General features: G+C 40.8%; 12 non-coding genes across 12 annotated transcripts; all 12 read left to right on the top strand.

The window, feature by feature from the left end:
- Window positions 1-484: 484 nt before the first annotated feature.
- On the top strand, window positions 485-558 carry trnav-aac (transfer RNA valine (anticodon AAC)). The gene has a single exon. It is a non-coding gene; the product is annotated as a tRNA-Val (tRNA).
- An 853-nt stretch (window positions 559-1,411) lies between these two features.
- trnav-cac (transfer RNA valine (anticodon CAC)) lies at window positions 1,412-1,484 on the top strand. Its single transcript has one exon. It is a non-coding gene; the product is annotated as a tRNA-Val (tRNA).
- Window positions 1,485-3,319: 1,835 nt separating this feature from the next.
- trnav-aac (transfer RNA valine (anticodon AAC)) lies at window positions 3,320-3,393 on the top strand. The gene has a single exon. It is a non-coding gene; the product is annotated as a tRNA-Val (tRNA).
- An 853-nt stretch (window positions 3,394-4,246) lies between these two features.
- trnav-cac (transfer RNA valine (anticodon CAC)) lies at window positions 4,247-4,319 on the top strand. The gene has a single exon. It is a non-coding gene; the product is annotated as a tRNA-Val (tRNA).
- A 1,838-nt stretch (window positions 4,320-6,157) lies between these two features.
- On the top strand, window positions 6,158-6,230 carry trnav-aac (transfer RNA valine (anticodon AAC)). The gene has a single exon. It is a non-coding gene; the product is annotated as a tRNA-Val (tRNA).
- Window positions 6,231-7,083: 853 nt separating this feature from the next.
- On the top strand, window positions 7,084-7,156 carry trnav-cac (transfer RNA valine (anticodon CAC)). Its single transcript has one exon. It is a non-coding gene; the product is annotated as a tRNA-Val (tRNA).
- A 1,834-nt stretch (window positions 7,157-8,990) lies between these two features.
- trnav-aac (transfer RNA valine (anticodon AAC)) lies at window positions 8,991-9,064 on the top strand. The gene has a single exon. It is a non-coding gene; the product is annotated as a tRNA-Val (tRNA).
- Window positions 9,065-9,917: 853 nt separating this feature from the next.
- trnav-cac (transfer RNA valine (anticodon CAC)) lies at window positions 9,918-9,990 on the top strand. The gene has a single exon. It is a non-coding gene; the product is annotated as a tRNA-Val (tRNA).
- Window positions 9,991-11,825: 1,835 nt separating this feature from the next.
- trnav-aac (transfer RNA valine (anticodon AAC)) lies at window positions 11,826-11,899 on the top strand. The gene has a single exon. It is a non-coding gene; the product is annotated as a tRNA-Val (tRNA).
- Window positions 11,900-12,753: 854 nt separating this feature from the next.
- On the top strand, window positions 12,754-12,826 carry trnav-cac (transfer RNA valine (anticodon CAC)). The gene has a single exon. It is a non-coding gene; the product is annotated as a tRNA-Val (tRNA).
- A 1,836-nt stretch (window positions 12,827-14,662) lies between these two features.
- On the top strand, window positions 14,663-14,736 carry trnav-aac (transfer RNA valine (anticodon AAC)). The gene has a single exon. It is a non-coding gene; the product is annotated as a tRNA-Val (tRNA).
- An 853-nt stretch (window positions 14,737-15,589) lies between these two features.
- Window positions 15,590-15,662, top strand: trnav-cac (transfer RNA valine (anticodon CAC)). Its single transcript has one exon. It is a non-coding gene; the product is annotated as a tRNA-Val (tRNA).
- Window positions 15,663-17,355: the final 1,693 nt, after the last annotated feature.

Below are 17,355 nucleotides of genomic sequence, written 5' to 3'. Positions count from 1 at the left end.
TGGAGTCCACCTGTGGTAAATTCAATGGATTGGTCATGATTTGAAAAGGCACACACCTGTCTGTCTATATAAGGTTCCACAGTTGACAGTGCATGTCAGAGCATAAACTAAGCCATGAGGTGGAAGGAATTGTCCCTAGAGCTCCGAGAGAGGATTGTGTCGAGGCACAGACGTGGGGAAGGGTACCGATACATTTCTGCAGCATTGAAGGTACCCAAGAACACAGTGGCTTCCATCATTCTTAAAAGGAAGAAGTTTGGAACCACCAAGACTCTTCCAAGAGCCGGCTGCTCAGCCAAACCATCCCTACGGTGAATCAGCCCTTATTCAGGAGTTATTCACACGATAATTCCCGGGATCTCAAGGCTGATTGCTTAGTTAATGGACAAAGTCATTTCTGACTTCATTTGGTTCTGAGAGCGAGAAATGCCCCACCCACCCACCCACCCAGCCAAAGTCACACCCTTAGTATCCTACTCATGCAGTTTCCGTAGTGTAGTGGTTATCACGTTCGCCTAACACGCAAAAGGCTCCCCGGTTCGAGACTGGGCGGAAACACATTTTAACAAATTAGACAGTAAACCTATTCACTTAGGGCTCGATCCCAATTTAGGAATTCATGCTTTTCCTACGCACAACTCAGTATTTGCTATTCAGACTTACCCTTTTAAGTCGCGTAACGCACTCTGCTGGGGTGGCTAGCTTGGGCGCTCTGAATAAATTCCTGCTACGTGTGGTCTGAGTTCCATAATGATTCAAATAGGCTACATGTCCCAAATTATTGCAATACTTTAGCTTAATATGATTCACTAATGCTAGCAACCCTCAGGAACAATTCACAAGGATGTGACAGATTAAAGAAAGGTCAACGGAATGAAAGTATGCCAAAATAAATGTATGTGGCTGTTACTGACAGTGGCTCCCGATAGTGGCTAATATTTAACATGATACAAATTGTCAAATAAAACTGGGGAAAGCCCCACAGTGGAGGTGTCATAATACCCATAAAACCTAGCGGTCAAACAGGGAAATGGTTCCAACCATTTTTCCACCATTCATTTTTCCCATATGGGATTTTAGAAACACTTAAAATAATACATTTGTAGTTCTTTATGATAGCCACATTAGCAGTTAATTAGCATTTTTTATAAAAGTCACCTTGTCCTAGAGAGAATTACACGGTTACCATGCCAGGGTAAGCCAACAAGAAACACAGGCCTTTTTGAATAGTTTTTAAAATCCCCTGTGGGGAATATGAATGGTGGAAAAACGATTGGAACCATTTCCCTGTTCGACCGCTAGTTCTTATGGGTATTATGACTCCTACTGTGGTACTCTATTTGGGATATTATGGGCGGTAGACTTGTGGGCATTCCTAACATTTTCCATGACTTCCACTCTCTTTCTCGCAGTTTCCGTAGTGTAGTGGTTATCACGTTTGCCTCACACGCGAAAGGTCCCCGGTTCGAAACCGGGCGGAAACAAATTTTAACAAAACAGATAGTGATGACAGAAACAGGGTCATAACTGAAAAAAACGAAACAAATACATAGGCCTGCAGAATACATGAATAGACCAGTCTTAGACATGTCTTTCATTAACCAGAGGCAGATAGTGATAACTGAAAAAAAAACGAAACAAATACATAGGCCTGCAGAATACATGAATAGACCAGTCTTAGACATGTCTTTCAATAACCAGAGGCAATGCAATGTTATAAAACAGGTTGTTTGGATCCTGGATGCTAATTGGTTAATAGCAGGGAGTTGAAGCACCACCATCCCAGCATTCTGCGGGTAGTGCCTGTTAGCGGTTCCATTAGATTTATAAATGCGCATCCACTGTCCCACGGCCCAGCCAGTCAATTTATAAACTTCATCTCCCCTGGAAAAATGTGTCTAGACCAATGGTATTCAAACCTTTTCAGCAGGGACACCATTTTTTCCTCCAGAATTTCTGGGGTCCCCATTTTTTTGCAATCATTTCTTGTGATCCCACCCCAAATACAACTTTAAAATCGGTATGTTACATTTTTTTTTACATCAACAAATAACCTTCAATTACCCAATCAAATACTTTTTTTCTAATTAACTTTCTCAAAAACGTTTCTATATTGTCTCGTACAATAATCTGTACTCGTAATTTTTTGTTCCTAAATAATAAATATATATATCCCCACTGCAGTCCCCCCGACCCCGACTTTAAATATCACTGGTCTAGACAATATTTCCCAATGCCCCTAGGCTAGCATATGGTTTGAAACAGTTGAGGTTTGTCTAAACCTTGCTGTCTGCCTCTCCAACCTGTGGATCAATGTTGCTGTTTTTTTGATGACATCCACCGTGCGATGTGTATGAATGTGACCAGAATGACAGCTTCTCTGAGCCAGGCAAATTAATTTATCAGGGTCATTATAATGGATATATCCAAAGAAATGGCAATATAATCCTAGGTAAAACAAACAAAAGTGCAGACAGTTTTCTGTCATTTCAGCTGCTTGATGTAATTGTGTGATAGATTTAGTTGGCTGGCTAGCAAAGGAAAAGTAGCTAGCCTGCATAGCTACAGTGCATTCGGAAAGTATTCAGACCCCTTACTTTTTTCCACATTTTGTTACGTTACAGCCTTATTCTGAAAACGGATTAAGTCAAATAAAATCTATCTACACACAATACCCCATAATGACAAAGCGATAACATATCATTTTTAATTCATAAAAAAAGATTTAAAAAATACCTTATTTACATACGTTTTCAGACCCTTTGCTATGAGGCTGGAAATTGAGCTCAGGTCCATCCTGTTTCCATTGATCATCCTTGAGATGTTTCTACAACTTGATTGGAGTCCACCTGTGGTAAATTCAATGGATTGGTCATGATTTGAAAAGGCACACACCTGTCTGTCTATATAAGGTTCCACAGTTGACAGTGCATGTCAGAGCATAAACTAAGCCATGAGGTGGAAGGAATTGTCCCTAGAGCTCCGAGAGAGGATTGTGTCGAGGCACAGACGTGGGGAAGGGTACCGATACATTTCTGCAGCATTGAAGGTACCCAAGAACACAGTGGCTTCCATCATTCCTAAAAGGAAGAAGTTTGGAACCACCAAGACTCTTCCAAGAGCCGGCTGCTCAGCCAAACCATCCCTACGGTGAATCAGCCCTTATTCAGGAGTTATTCACACGATAATTCCCGGGATCTCAAGGCTGATTGCTTAGTTAATGGACAAAGTCATTTCTGACTTCATTTGGTTCTGAGAGCGAGAAATGCCCCACCCACCCACCCAGCCAAAGTCACACCCTTAGTATCCTACTCACGCAGTTTCCGTAGTGTAGTGGTTATCACGTTCGCCTAACACGCAAAAGGCTCCCCGGTTCGAGACCGGGCGGAAACACATTTTAACAAATTAGACAGTAAACCTATTCACTTAGGGCTCGATCCCAATTTAGGAATTCATGCTTTTCCTACGCACAACTCAGTATTTGCTATTCAGACTTACCCTTTTAAGTCGCGTAACGCACTCTGCTGGGGTGGCTAGCTTGGGCGCTCTGAATAAATTCCTGCTACGTGTGGTCTGAGTTCCATAATGATTCAAATAGGCTACATGTCCCAAATTATTGCAATACTTTAGCTTAATATGATTCACTAATGCTAGCAACCCTCAGGAACAATTCACAAGGATGTGACAGATTAAAGAAAGGTCAACGGAATGAAAGTATGCCAAAATAAATGTATGTGGCTGTTACTGACAGTGGCTCCCGATAGTGGCTAATATTTAACATGATACAAATTGTCAAATAAAACTGGGGAAAGCCCCACAGTGGAGGTGTCATAATACCCATAAAACCTAGCGGTCAAACAGGGAAATGGTTCCAACCATTTTTCCACCATTCATTTTTCCCATATGGGATTTTAGAAACACTTAAAATAATACATTTGTAGTTCTTTATGATAGCCACATTAGCAGTTAATTAGCATTTTTTATAAAAGTCACCTTGTCCTAGAGAGAATTACACGGTTACCATGCCAGGGTAAGCCAACAAGAAACACAGGCCTTTTTGAATAGTTTTTAAAATCCCCTGTGGGGAATATGAATGGTGGAAAAACGATTGGAACCATTTCCCTGTTCGACCGCTAGTTCTTATGGGTATTATGACTCCTACTGTGGTACTATATTTGGGATATTATGGGCGGTAGACTTGTGGGCATTCCTAACATTTTCCATGACTTCCACTCTATTTCTAGCAGTTTCCGTAGTGTAGTGGTTATCACGTTCGCCTCACACGCGAAAGGTCCCCGGTTCGAAACAGGGCGGTAACAAATTTTAACAAAACAGATAGTGATGACAGAAACAGGGTCATAACTGAAAAAAACGAAACAAATACATAGGCCTGCAGAATACATGAATAGACCAGTCTTAGACATGTCTTTCATTAACCAGAGGCAGATAGTGATAACTGAAAAAAAAACGAAACAAATACATAGGCCTGCAGAATACATGAATAGACCAGTCTTAGACATGTCTTTCAATAACCAGAGGCAATGCAATGTTATAAAACAGGTTGTTTGGATCCTGGATGCTAATTGGTTAATAGCAGGGAGTTGAAGCACCACCATCCCAGCATTCTGCGGGTAGTGCCTGTTAGCGGTTCCATTAGATTTATAAATGCGCATCCACTGTCCCACGGCCCAGCCAGTCAATTTATAAACTTCATCTCCCCTGGAAAAATGTGTCTAGACCAATGGTATTCAAACCTTTTCAGCAGGGACACCATTTTTTCCTCCAGAATTTCTGGGGTCCCCATTTTTTTGCAATCATTTCTTGTGATCCCACCCCAAATACAACTTTAAAATCGGTACGTTACATTTTTTTTACATCAACAAATAACCTTCAATTACCCAATCAAATACTTTTTTTCTAATTAACTTTCTCAAAAACGTTTCTATATTGTCTCGTACAATAATCTGTACTCGTAATTTTTTGTTCCTAAATAATAAATATATATATCCCCACTGCAGTCCCCCCGACCCCGACTTTAAATATCACTGGTCTAGACAATATTTCCCAATGCCCCTAGGCTAGCATATGGTTTGAAACAGTTGAGGTTTGTCTAAACCTTGCTGTCTGCCTCTCCAACCTGTGGATCAATGTTGCTGTTTTTTTGATGACATCCACCGTGCGATGTGTATGAATGTGACCAGAATGACAGCTTCTCTGAGCCAGGCAAATTAATTTATCAGGGTCATTATAATGGATATATCCAAAGAAATGGCAATATAATCCTAGGTAAAACAAACAAAAGTGCAGACAGTTTTCTGTCATTTCAGCTGCTTGATGTAATTGTGTGATAGATTTAGTTGGCTGGCTAGCAAAGGAAAAGTAGCTAGCCTGCATAGCTACAGTGCATTCGGAAAGTATTCAGACCCCTTACTTTTTTCCACATTTTGTTACGTTACAGCCTTATTCTGAAAACGGATTAAGTCAAATAAAATCTATCTACACACAATACCCCATAATGACAAAGCGATAACATATCATTTTTAATTCATAAAAAAAGATTTAAAAAATACCTTATTTACATACGTTTTCAGACCCTTTGCTATGAGGCTGGAAATTGAGCTCAGGTCCATCCTGTTTCCATTGATCATCCTTGAGATGTTTCTACAACTTGATTGGAGTCCACCTGTGGTAAATTCAATGGATTGGTCATGATTTGAAAAGGCACACACCTGTCTGTCTATATAAGGTTCCACAGTTGACAGTGCATGTCAGAGCATAAACTAAGCCATGAGGTGGAAGGAATTGTCCCTAGAGCTCCGAGAGAGGATTGTGTCGAGGCACAGACGTGGGGAAGGGTACCGATACATTTCTGCAGCATTGAAGGTACCCAAGAACACAGTGGCTTCCATCATTCTTAAAAGGAAGAAGTTTGGAACCACCAAGACTCTTCCAAGAGCCGGCTGCTCAGCCAAACCATCCCTACGGTGAATCAGCCCTTATTCAGGAGTTATTCACACGATAATTCCCGGGATCTCAAGCCTGATTGCTTAGTTAATGGACTAAGTCATTTCTGACTTCATTTGGTTCTGAGAGCGATAAATGCCCCACCCACCCACCCACCCAGCCAAAGTCACACCCTTAGTATCCTACTCACGCAGTTTCCGTAGTGTAGTGGTTATCACGTTCGCCTAACACGCGAAAGGTCCCCGGTTCGAGACTGGGCGGAAACACATTTTAACAAATTAGACAGTAAGCCTATTCACTTAGGGCTCGATCCCAATTTAGGAATTCATGCTTTTCCTACGCACAACTCAGTATTTGCTATTCAGACTTACCCTTTTAAGTCGCGTAACGCACTCTGCTGGGGTGGCTAGCTTGGGCGCTCTGAATAAATTCCTGCTACGTGTGGTCTGAGTTCCATAATGATTCAAATAGGCTACATGTCCCAAATTATTGCAATACTTTAGCTTAATATGATTCACTAATGCTAGCAACCCTCAGGAACAATTCACAAGGATGTGACAGATTAAAGAAAGGTCAACGGAATGAAAGTATGCCAAAATAAATGTATGTGGCTGTTACTGACAGTGGCTCCCGATAGTGGCTAATATTTAACATGATACAAATTGTCAAATAAAACTGGGGAAAGCCCCACAGTGGAGGTGTCATAATACCCATAAAACCTAGCGGTCAAACAGGGAAATGGTTCCAACCATTTTTCCACCATTCATTTTTCCCATATGGGATTTTAGAAACACTTAAAATAATACATTTGTAGTTCTTTATGATAGCCACATTAGCAGTTAATTAGCATTTTTTATAAAAGTCACCTTGTCCTAGAGAGAATTACACGGTTACCATGCCAGGGTAAGCCAACAAGAAACACAGGCCTTTTTGAATAGTTTTTAAAATCCCCTGTGGGGAATATGAATGGTGGAAAAACGATTGGAACCATTTCCCTGTTCGACCGCTAGTTCTTATGGGTATTATGACTCCTACTGTGGTACTCTATTTGGGATATTATGGGCGGTAGACTTGTGGGCATTCCTAACATTTTCCATGACTTCCACTCTCTTTCTCGCAGTTTCCGTAGTGTAGTGGTTATCACGTTCGCCTCACACGCGAAAGGTCCCCGGTTCGAAACCGGGCGGAAACAAATTTTAACAAAACAGATAGTGATGACAGAAACAGGGTCATAACTGAAAAAACGAAACAAATACATAGGCCTGCAGAATACATGAATAGACCAGTCTTAGACATGTCTTTCATTAACCAGAGGCAGATAGTGATAACTGAAAAAAACGAAACAAATACATAGGCCTGCAGAATACATGAATAGACCAGTCTTAGACATGTCTTTCAATAACCAGAGGCAATGCAATGTTATAAAACAGGTTGTTTGGATCCTGGATGCTAATTGGTTAATAGCAGGGAGTTGAAGCACCACCATCCCAGCATTCTGCGGGTAGTGCCTGTTAGCGGTTCCATTAGATTTATAAATGCGCATCCACTGTCCCACGGCCCAGCCAGTCAATTTATAAACTTCATCTCCCCTGGAAAAATGTGTCTAGACCAATGGTATTCAAACCTTTTCAGCAGGGACACCATTTTTTCCTCCAGAATTTCTGGGGTCCCCATTTTTTGCAATCATTTCTTGTGATCCCACCCCAAATACAACTTTAAAATCGGTACGTTACATTTTTTTTTACATCAACAAATAACCTTCAATTACCCAATCAAATACTTTTTTTCTAATTAACTTTCTCAAAAACGTTTCTATATTGTCTCGTACAATAATCTGTACTCGTAATTTTTTGTTCCTAAATAATAAATATATATATCCCCACTGCAGTCCCCCCGACCCCGACTTTAAATATCACTGGTCTAGACAATATTTCCCAATGCCCCTAGGCTAGCATATGGTTTGAAACAGTTGAGGTTTGTCTAAACCTTGCTGTCTGCCTCTCCAACCTGTGGATCAATGTTGCTGTTTTTTTGATGACATCCACCGTGCGATGTGTATGAATGTGACCAGAATGACAGCTTCTCTGAGCCAGGCAAATTCATTTATCAGGGTCATTATAATGGATATATCCAAAGAAATGGCAATATAATCCTAGGTAAAACAAACAAAAGTGCAGACAGTTTTCTGTCATTTCAGCTGCTTGATGTGATTGTGTGATAGATTTAGTTGGCTGGCTAGCAAAGGAAAAGTAGCTAGCCTGCATAGCTACAGTGCATTCGGAAAGTATTCAGACCCCTTACTTTTTTCCACATTTTGTTACGTTACAGCCTTATTCTGAAAACGGATTAAGTCAAATAAAATCTATCTACACACAATACCCCATAATGACAAAGCGATAACATATCATTTTTAATTCATAAAAAAGATTTAAAAAATACCTTATTTACATACGTTTTCAGACCCTTTGCTATGAGGCTGGAAATTGAGCTCAGGTCCATCCTGTTTCCATTGATCATCCTTGAGATGTTTCTACAACTTGATTGGAGTCCACCTGTGGTAAATTCAATGGATTGGTCATGATTTGAAAAGGCACACACCTGTCTGTCTATATAAGGTTCCACAGTTGACAGTGCATGTCAGAGCATAAACTAAGCCATGAGGTGGAAGGAATTGTCCCTAGAGCTCCGAGAGAGGATTGTGTCGAGGCACAGACGTGGGGAAGGGTACCGATACATTTCTGCAGCATTGAAGGTACCCAAGAACACAGTGGCTTCCATCATTCTTAAAAGGAAGAAGTTTGGAACCACCAAGACTCTTCCAAGAGCCGGCTGCTCAGCCAAACCATCCCTACGGTGAATCAGCCCTTATTCAGGAGTTATTCACACGATAATTCCCGGGATCTCAAGGCTGATTGCTTAGTTAATGGACTAAGTCATTTCTGACTTCATTTGGTTCTGAGAGCGATAAATGCCCCACCCACCCACCCACCCAGCCAAAGTCACACCCTTAGTATCCTACTCATGCAGTTTCCGTAGTGTAGTGGTTATCACGTTCGCCTAACACGCAAAAGGCTCCCCGGTTCGAGACCGGGCGGAAACACATTTTAACAAATTAGACAGTAAGCCTATTCACTTAGGGCTCGATCCCAATTTAGGAATTCATGCTTTTCCTACGCACTTCTCAGTATTTGCTATTCAGACTTACCCTTTTAAGTCGCGTAACGCACTCTGCTGGGGTGGCTAGCTTGGGCGCTCTGAATAAATTCCTGCTACGTGTGGTCTGAGTTCCATAATGATTCAAATAGGCTACATGTCCCAAATTATTGCAATACTTTAGCTTAATATGATTCACTAATGCTAGCAACCCTCAGGAACAATTCACAAGGATGTGACAGATTAAAGAAAGGTCAACGGAATGAAAGTATGCCAAAATAAATGTATGTGGCTGTTACTGACAGTGGCTCCCGATAGTGGCTAATATTTAACATGATACAAATTGTCAAATAAAACTGGGGAAAGCCCCACAGTGGAGGTGTCATAATACCCATAAAACCTAGCGGTCAAACAGGGAAATGGTTCCAACCATTTTTCCACCATTCATTTTTCCCATATGGGATTTTAGAAACACTTAAAATAATACATTTGTAGTTCTTTATGATAGCCACATTAGCAGTTAATTAGCATTTTTTATAAAAGTCACCTTGTCCTAGAGAGAATTACACGGTTACCATGCCAGGGTAAGCCAACAAGAAACACAGGCCTTTTTGAATAGTTTTTAAAATCCCCTGTGGGGAATATGAATGGTGGAAAAACGATTGGAACCATTTCCCTGTTCGACCGCTAGTTCTTATGGGTATTATGACTCCTACTGTGGTACTCTATTTGGGATATTATGGGCGGTAGACTTGTGGGCATTCCTAACATTTTCCATGACTTCCACTCTCTTTCTCGCAGTTTCCGTAGTGTAGTGGTTATCACGTTCGCCTCACACGCGAAAGGTCCCCGGTTCGAAACCGGGCGGAAACAAATTTTAACAAAACAGATAGTGATGACAGAAACAGGGTCATAACTGAAAAAAACGAAACAAATACATAGGCCTGCAGAATACATGAATAGACCAGTCTTAGACATGTCTTTCATTAACCAGAGGCAGATAGTGATAACTGAAAAAAACGAAACAAATACATAGGCCTGCAGAATACATGAATAGACCAGTCTTAGACATGTCTTTCAATAACCAGAGGCAATGCAATGTTATAAAACAGGTTGTTTGGATCCTGGATGCTAATTGGTTAATAGCAGGGAGTTGAAGCACCACCATCCCAGCATTCTGCGGGTAGTGCCTGTTAGCGGTTCCATTAGATTTATAAATGCGCATCCACTGTCCCACGGCCCAGCCAGTCAATTTATAAACTTCATCTCCCCTGGAAAAATGTGTCTAGACCAATGGTATTCAAACCTTTTCAGCAGGGACACCATTTTTTCCTCCAGAATTTCTGGGGTCCCCATTTTTTGCAATCATTTCTTGTGATCCCACCCCAAATACAACTTTAAAATCGGTACGTTACATTTTTTTTTACATCAACAAATAACCTTCAATTACCCAATCAAATACTTTTTTTCTAATTAACTTTCTCAAAAACGTTTCTATATTGTCTCGTACAATAATCTGTACTCATAATTTTTTGTTCCTAAATAATGAATATATATATCCCCACTGCAGTCCCCCCGACCCCGACTTTAAATATCACTGGTCTAGACAATATTTCCCAATGCCCCTAGGCTAGCATATGGTTTGAAACAGTTGAGGTTTGTCTAAACCTTGCTGTCTGCCTCTCCAACCTGTGGATCAATGTTGCCGTTTTTTTGATGACATCCACCGTGCGATGTGTATGAATGTGACCAGAATGACAGCTTCTCTGAGCCAGGCAAATTCATTTATCAGGGTCATTATAATGGATATATCCAAAGAAATGGCAATATAATCCTAGGTAAAACAAACAAAAGTGCAGACAGTTTTCTGTCATTTCAGCTGCTTGATGTGATTGTGTGATAGATTTAGTTGGCTGGCTAGCAAAGGAAAAGTAGCTAGCCTGCATAGCTACAGTGCATTCGGAAAGTATTCAGACCCCTTACTTTTTTCCACATTTTGTTACGTTACAGCCTTATTCTGAAAACGGATTAAGTCAAATAAAATCTATCTACACACAATACCCCATAATGACAAAGCGATAACATATCATTTTTAATTCATAAAAAAGATTTAAAAAATACCTTATTTACATACGTTTTCAGACCCTTTGCTATGAGTCTGGAAATTGAGCTCAGGTCCATCCTGTTTCCATTGATCATCCTTGAGATGTTTCTACAACTTGATTGGAGTCCACCTGTGGTAAATTCAATGGATTGGTCATGATTTGAAAAGGCACACACCTGTCTGTCTATATAAGGTTCCACAGTTGACAGTGCATGTCAGAGCATAAACTAAGCCATGAGGTGGAAGGAATTGTCCCTAGAGCTCCGAGAGAGGATTGTGTCGAGGCACAGACGTGGGGAAGGGTACCGATACATTTCTGCAGCATTGAAGGTACCCAAGAACACAGTGGCTTCCATCATTCCTAAAAGGAAGAAGTTTGGAACCACCAAGACTCTTCCAAGAGCCGGCTGCTCAGCCAAACCATCCCTACGGTGAATCAGCCCTTATTCAGGAGTTATTCACACGATAATTCCCGGGATCTCAAGCCTTATTGCTTAGTTAATGGACTAAGTCATTTCTGACTTCATTTGGTTCTGAGAGCGAGAAATGCCCCACCCACCCACCCACCCAGCCAAAGTCACACCCTTAGTATCCTACTCATGCAGTTTCCGTAGTGTAGCGGTTATCACGTTCGCCTAACACGCGAAAGGCTCCCCGGTTCGAGACCGGGCGGAAACACATTTTAACAAATTAGACAGTACACCTATTCACTTAGGGCTCGATCCCAATTTAGGAATTCATGCTTTTCCTACGCACTTCTCAGTATTTGCTATTCAGACTTACCCTTTTAAGTCGCGTAACGCACTCTGCTGGGGTGGCTAGCTTGGGCGCTCTGAATAAATTCCTGCTACGTGTGGTCTGAGTTCCATAATGATTCAAATAGGCTACATGTCCCAAATTATTGCAATACTTTAGCTTAATATGATTCACTAATGCTAGCAACCCTCAGGAACAATTCACAAGGATGTGACAGATTAAAGAAAGGTCAACGGAATGAAAGTATGCCAAAATAAATGTATGTGGCTGTTACTGACAGTGGCTCCCGATAGTGGCTAATATTTAACATGATACAAATTGTCAAATAAAACTGGGGAAAGCCCCACAGTGGAGGTGTCATAATACCCATAAAACCTAGCGGTCAAACAGGGAAATGGTTCCAACCATTTTTCCACCATTCATTTTTCCCATATGGGATTTTAGAAACACTTAAAATAATACATTTGTAGTTCTTTATGATAGCCACATTAGCAGTTAATTAGCATTTTTTTATAAAAGTCACCTTGTCCTAGAGAGAATTACACGGTTACCATGCCAGGGTAAGCCAACAAGAAACACAGGCCTTTTTGAATAGTTTTTAAAATCCCCTGTGGGGAATATGAATGGTGGAAAAACGATTGGAACCATTTCCCTGTTCGACCGCTAGTTCTTATGGGTATTATGACTCCTACTGTGGTACTCTATTTGGGATATTATGGGCGGTAGACTTGTGGGCATTCCTAACATTTTCCATGACTTCCACTCTTTTTCTTGCAGTTTCCGTAGTGTAGTGGTTATCACGTTCGCCTCACACGCGAAAGGTCCCCGGTTCGAAACCGGGCGGAAACAAATTTTAACAAAACAGATAGTGATGACAGAAACAGGGTCATAACTGAAAAAAAACGAAACAAATACATAGGCCTGCAGAATACATGAATAGACCAGTCTTAGACATGTCTTTCATTAACCAGAGGCAGATAGTGATAACTGAAAAAAAACGAAACAAATACATAGGCCTGCAGAATACATGAATAGACCAGTCTTAGACATGTCTTTCAATAACCAGAGGCAATGCAATGTTATAAAACAGGTTGTTTGGATCCTGGATGCTAATTGGTTAATAGCAGGGAGTTGAAGCACCACCATCCCAGCATTCTGCGGGTAGTGCCTGTTAGCGGTTCCATTAGATTTATAAATGCGCATCCACTGTCCCACGGCCCAGCCAGTCAATTTATAAACTTCATCTCCCCTGGAAAAATGTGTCTAGACCAATGGTATTCAAACCTTTTCAGCAGGGACACCATTTTTTCCTCCAGAATTTCTGGGGTCCCCATTTTTTGCAATCATTTCTTGTGATCCCACCCCAAATACAACTTTAAAATCGGTACGTTACATTTTTTTTACATCAACAAATAACCTTCAATTACCCAATCAAATACTTTTTTTCTAATTAACTTTCTCAAAAACGTTTCTATATTGTCTCGTACAATAATCTGTACTCGTAATTTTTTGTTCCTAAATAATAAATATATATATCCCCACTGCAGTCCCCCCGACCCCGACTTTAAATATCACTGGTCTAGACAATATTTCCCAATGCCCCTAGGCTAGCATATGGTTTGAAACAGTTGAGGTTTGTCTAAACCTTGCTGTCTGCCTCTCCAACCTGTGGATCAATGTTGCCGTTTTTTTGATGACCTCCACCGTGCGATGTGTATGAATGTGACCAGAATGACAGCTTCTCTGAGCCAGGCAAATTCATTTATCAGGGTCATTATAATGGATATATCCAAAGAAATGGCAATATAATCCTAGGTAAAACAAACAAAAGTGCAGACAGTTTTCTGTCATTTCAGCTGCTTGATGTGATTGTGTGATAGATTTAGTTGGCTGGCTAGCAAAGGAAAAGTAGCTAGCCTGCATAGCTACAGTGCATTCGGAAAGTATTCAGACCCCTTACTTTTTTCCACATTTTGTTACGTTACAGCCTTATTCTGAAAACGGATTAAGTCAAATAAAATCTATCTACACACAATACCCCATAATGACAAAGCGATAACATATCATTTTTAATTCATAAAAAAGATTTAAAAAATACCTTATTTACATACGTTTTCAGACCCTTTGCTATGAGTCTGGAAATTGAGCTCAGGTCCATCCTGTTTCCATTGATCATCCTTGAGATGTTTCTACAACTTGATTGGAGTCCACCTGTGGTAAATTCAATGGATTGGTCATGATTTGAAAAGGCACACACCTGTCTGTCTATATAAGGTTCCACAGTTGACAGTGCATGTCAGAGCATAAACTAAGCCATGAGGTGGAAGGAATTGTCCCTAGAGCTCCGAGAGAGGATTGTGTCGAGGCACAGACGTGGGGAAGGGTACCGATACATTTCTGCAGCATTGAAGGTACCCAAGAACACAGTGGCTTCCATCATTCTTAAAAGGAAGAAGTTTGGAACCACCAAGACTCTTCCAAGAGCCGGCTGCTCAGCCAAACCATCCCTACGGTGAATCAGCCCTTATTCAGGAGTTATTCACACGATAATTCCCGGGATCTCAAGCCTTATTGCTTAGTTAATGGACTAAGTCATTTCTGACTTCATTTGGTTCTGAGAGCGAGAAATGCCCCACCCACCCAGCCACCCAGCCAAAGTCACACCCTTAGTGTCCTACTCAAGCAGTTTCCGTAGTGTAGTGGTTATCACGTTCGCCTAACACGCGAAAGGCTCCCCGGTTCGAGACCGGGCGGAAACACATTTTAACAAATTAGACAGTAAGCCTATTCACTTAGGGCTCGATCCCAATTTAGGAATTCATGCTTTTCCTACGCACTTCTCAGTATTTGCTATTCAGACTTACCCTTTTAAGTCGCGTAACGCACTCTGCTGGGGTGGCTAGCTTGGGCGCTCTGAATAAATTCCTGCTACGTGTGGTCTGAGTTCCATAATGATTCAAATAGGCTACATGTCCCAAATTATTGCAATACTTTAGCTTAATATGATTCACTAATGCTAGCAACCCTCAGGAACAATTCACAAGGATGTGACAGATTAAAGAAAGGTCAACGGAATGAAAGTATGCCAAAATAAATGTATGTGGCTGTTACTGACAGTGGCTCCCGATAGTGGCTAATATTTAACATGATACAAATTGTCAAATAAAACTGGGGAAAGCCCCACAGTGGAGGTGTCATAATACCCATAAAACCTAGCGGTCAAACAGGGAAATGGTTCCAACCATTTTTCCACCATTCATTTTTCCCATATGGGATTTTAGAAACACTTAAAATAATACATTTGTAGTTCTTTATGATAGCCACATTAGCAGTTAATTAGCATTTTTTATAAAAGTCACCTTGTCCTAGAGAGAATTACACGGTTACCATGCCAGGGTAAGCCAACAAGAAACACAGGCCTTTTTGAATAGTTTTTAAAATCCCCTGTGGGGAATATGAATGGTGGAAAAACGATTGGAACCATTTCCCTGTTCGACCGCTAGTTCTTATGGGTATTATGACTCCTACTGTGGTACTCTATTTGGGATATTATGGGCGGTAGACTTGTGGGCATTCCTAACATTTTCCATGACTTCCACTCTTTTTCTTGCAGTTTCCGTAGTGTAGTGGTTATCACGTTCGCCTCACACGCGAAAGGTCCCCGGTTCGAAACCGGGCGGAAGCAAATTTTAACAAAACAGATAGTGATGACAGAAACAGGGTCATAACTGAAAAAAACGAAACAAATACATAGGCCTGCAGAATACATGAATAGACCAGTCTTAGACATGTCTTTCATTAACCAGAGGCAGATAGTGATAACTGAAAAAAACGAAACAAATACATAGGCCTGCAGAATACATGAATAGACCAGTCTTAGACATGTCTTTCAATAACCAGAGGCAATGCAATGTTATAAAACAGGTTGTTTGGATCCTGGATGCTAATTGGTTAATAGCAGGGAGTTGAAGCACCACCATCCCAGCATTCTGCGGGTAGTGCCTGTTAGCGGTTCCATTAGATTTATAAATGCGCATCCACTGTCCCACGGCCCAGCCAGTCAATTTATAAACTTCATCTCCCCTGGAAAAATGTGTCTAGACCAATGGTATTCAAACCTTTTCAGCAGGGACACCATTTTTTCCTCCAGAATTTCTGGGGTCCCCATTTTTTTGCAATCATTTCTTGTGATCCCACCCCAAATACAACTTTAAAATCGGTACGTTACATTTTTTTTACATCAACAAATAACCTTCAATTACCCAATCAAATACTTTTTTCTAATTAACTTTCTCAAAAACGTTTCTATATTGTCTCGTACAATAATCTGTACTCATAATTTTTTGTTCCTAAATAATGAATATATATATCCCCACTGCAGTCCCCCCGACCCCGACTTTAAATATCACTGGTCTAGACAATATTTCCCAATGCCCCTAGGCTAGCATATGGTTTGAAACAGTTGAGGTTTGTCTAAACCTTGCTGTCTGCCTCTCCAACCTGTGGATCAATGTTGCCGTTTTTGTTGATGACCTCCACCGTGCGATGTGTATGAATGTGACCAGAATGACAGCTTCTCTGAGCCAGGCAAATTCATTTATCAGGGTCATTATAATGGATATATCCAAAGAAATGGCAATATAATCCTAGGTAAAACAAACAAAAGTGCAGACAGTTTTCTGTCATTTCAGCTGCTTGATGTGATTGTGTGATAGATTTAGTTGGCTGGCTAGCAAAGGAAAAGTAGCTAGCCTGCATAGCTACAGTGCATTCGGAAAGTATTCAGACCCCTTACTTTTTTCCACATTTTGTTACGTTACAGCCTTATTCTGAAAACGGATTAAGTCAAATAAAATCTATCTACACACAATACCCCATAATGACAAAGCGATAACATATCATTTTTAATTCATAAAAAAGATTTAAAAAATACCTTATTTACATACGTTTTCAGACCCTTTGCTATGAGTCTGGAAATTGAGCTCAGGTCCATCCTGTTTCCATTGATCATCCTTGAGATGTTTCTACAACTTGATTGGAGTCCACCTGTGGTAAATTCAATGGATTGGTCATGATTTGAAAAGGCACACACCTGTCTGTCTATATAAGGTTCCACAGTTGACAGTGCATGTCAGAGCATAAACTAAGCCATGAGGTGGAAGGAATTGTCCCTAGAGCTCCGAGACAGGATTGTGTCGAGGCACAGACGTGGGGAAGGGTACCGATACATTTCTGCAGCATTGAAGGTACCCAAGAACACAGTGGCTTCCATCATTCTTAAAAGGAAGAAGTTTGGAACCACCAAGACTCTTCCAAGAGCCGGCTGCTCAGCCAAACCATCCCTACGGTGAATCAGCCCTTATTCAGGAGTTATTCAC

Source organism: Salmo salar, chromosome ssa14 (genome assembly GCF_905237065.1).
Source record: "Salmo salar chromosome ssa14, Ssal_v3.1, whole genome shotgun sequence".
Classification (NCBI taxonomy): Eukaryota; Metazoa; Chordata; class Actinopteri; order Salmoniformes; family Salmonidae; genus Salmo; species Salmo salar.
This window is presented reverse-complemented; position numbering and strand designations above follow the sequence as displayed.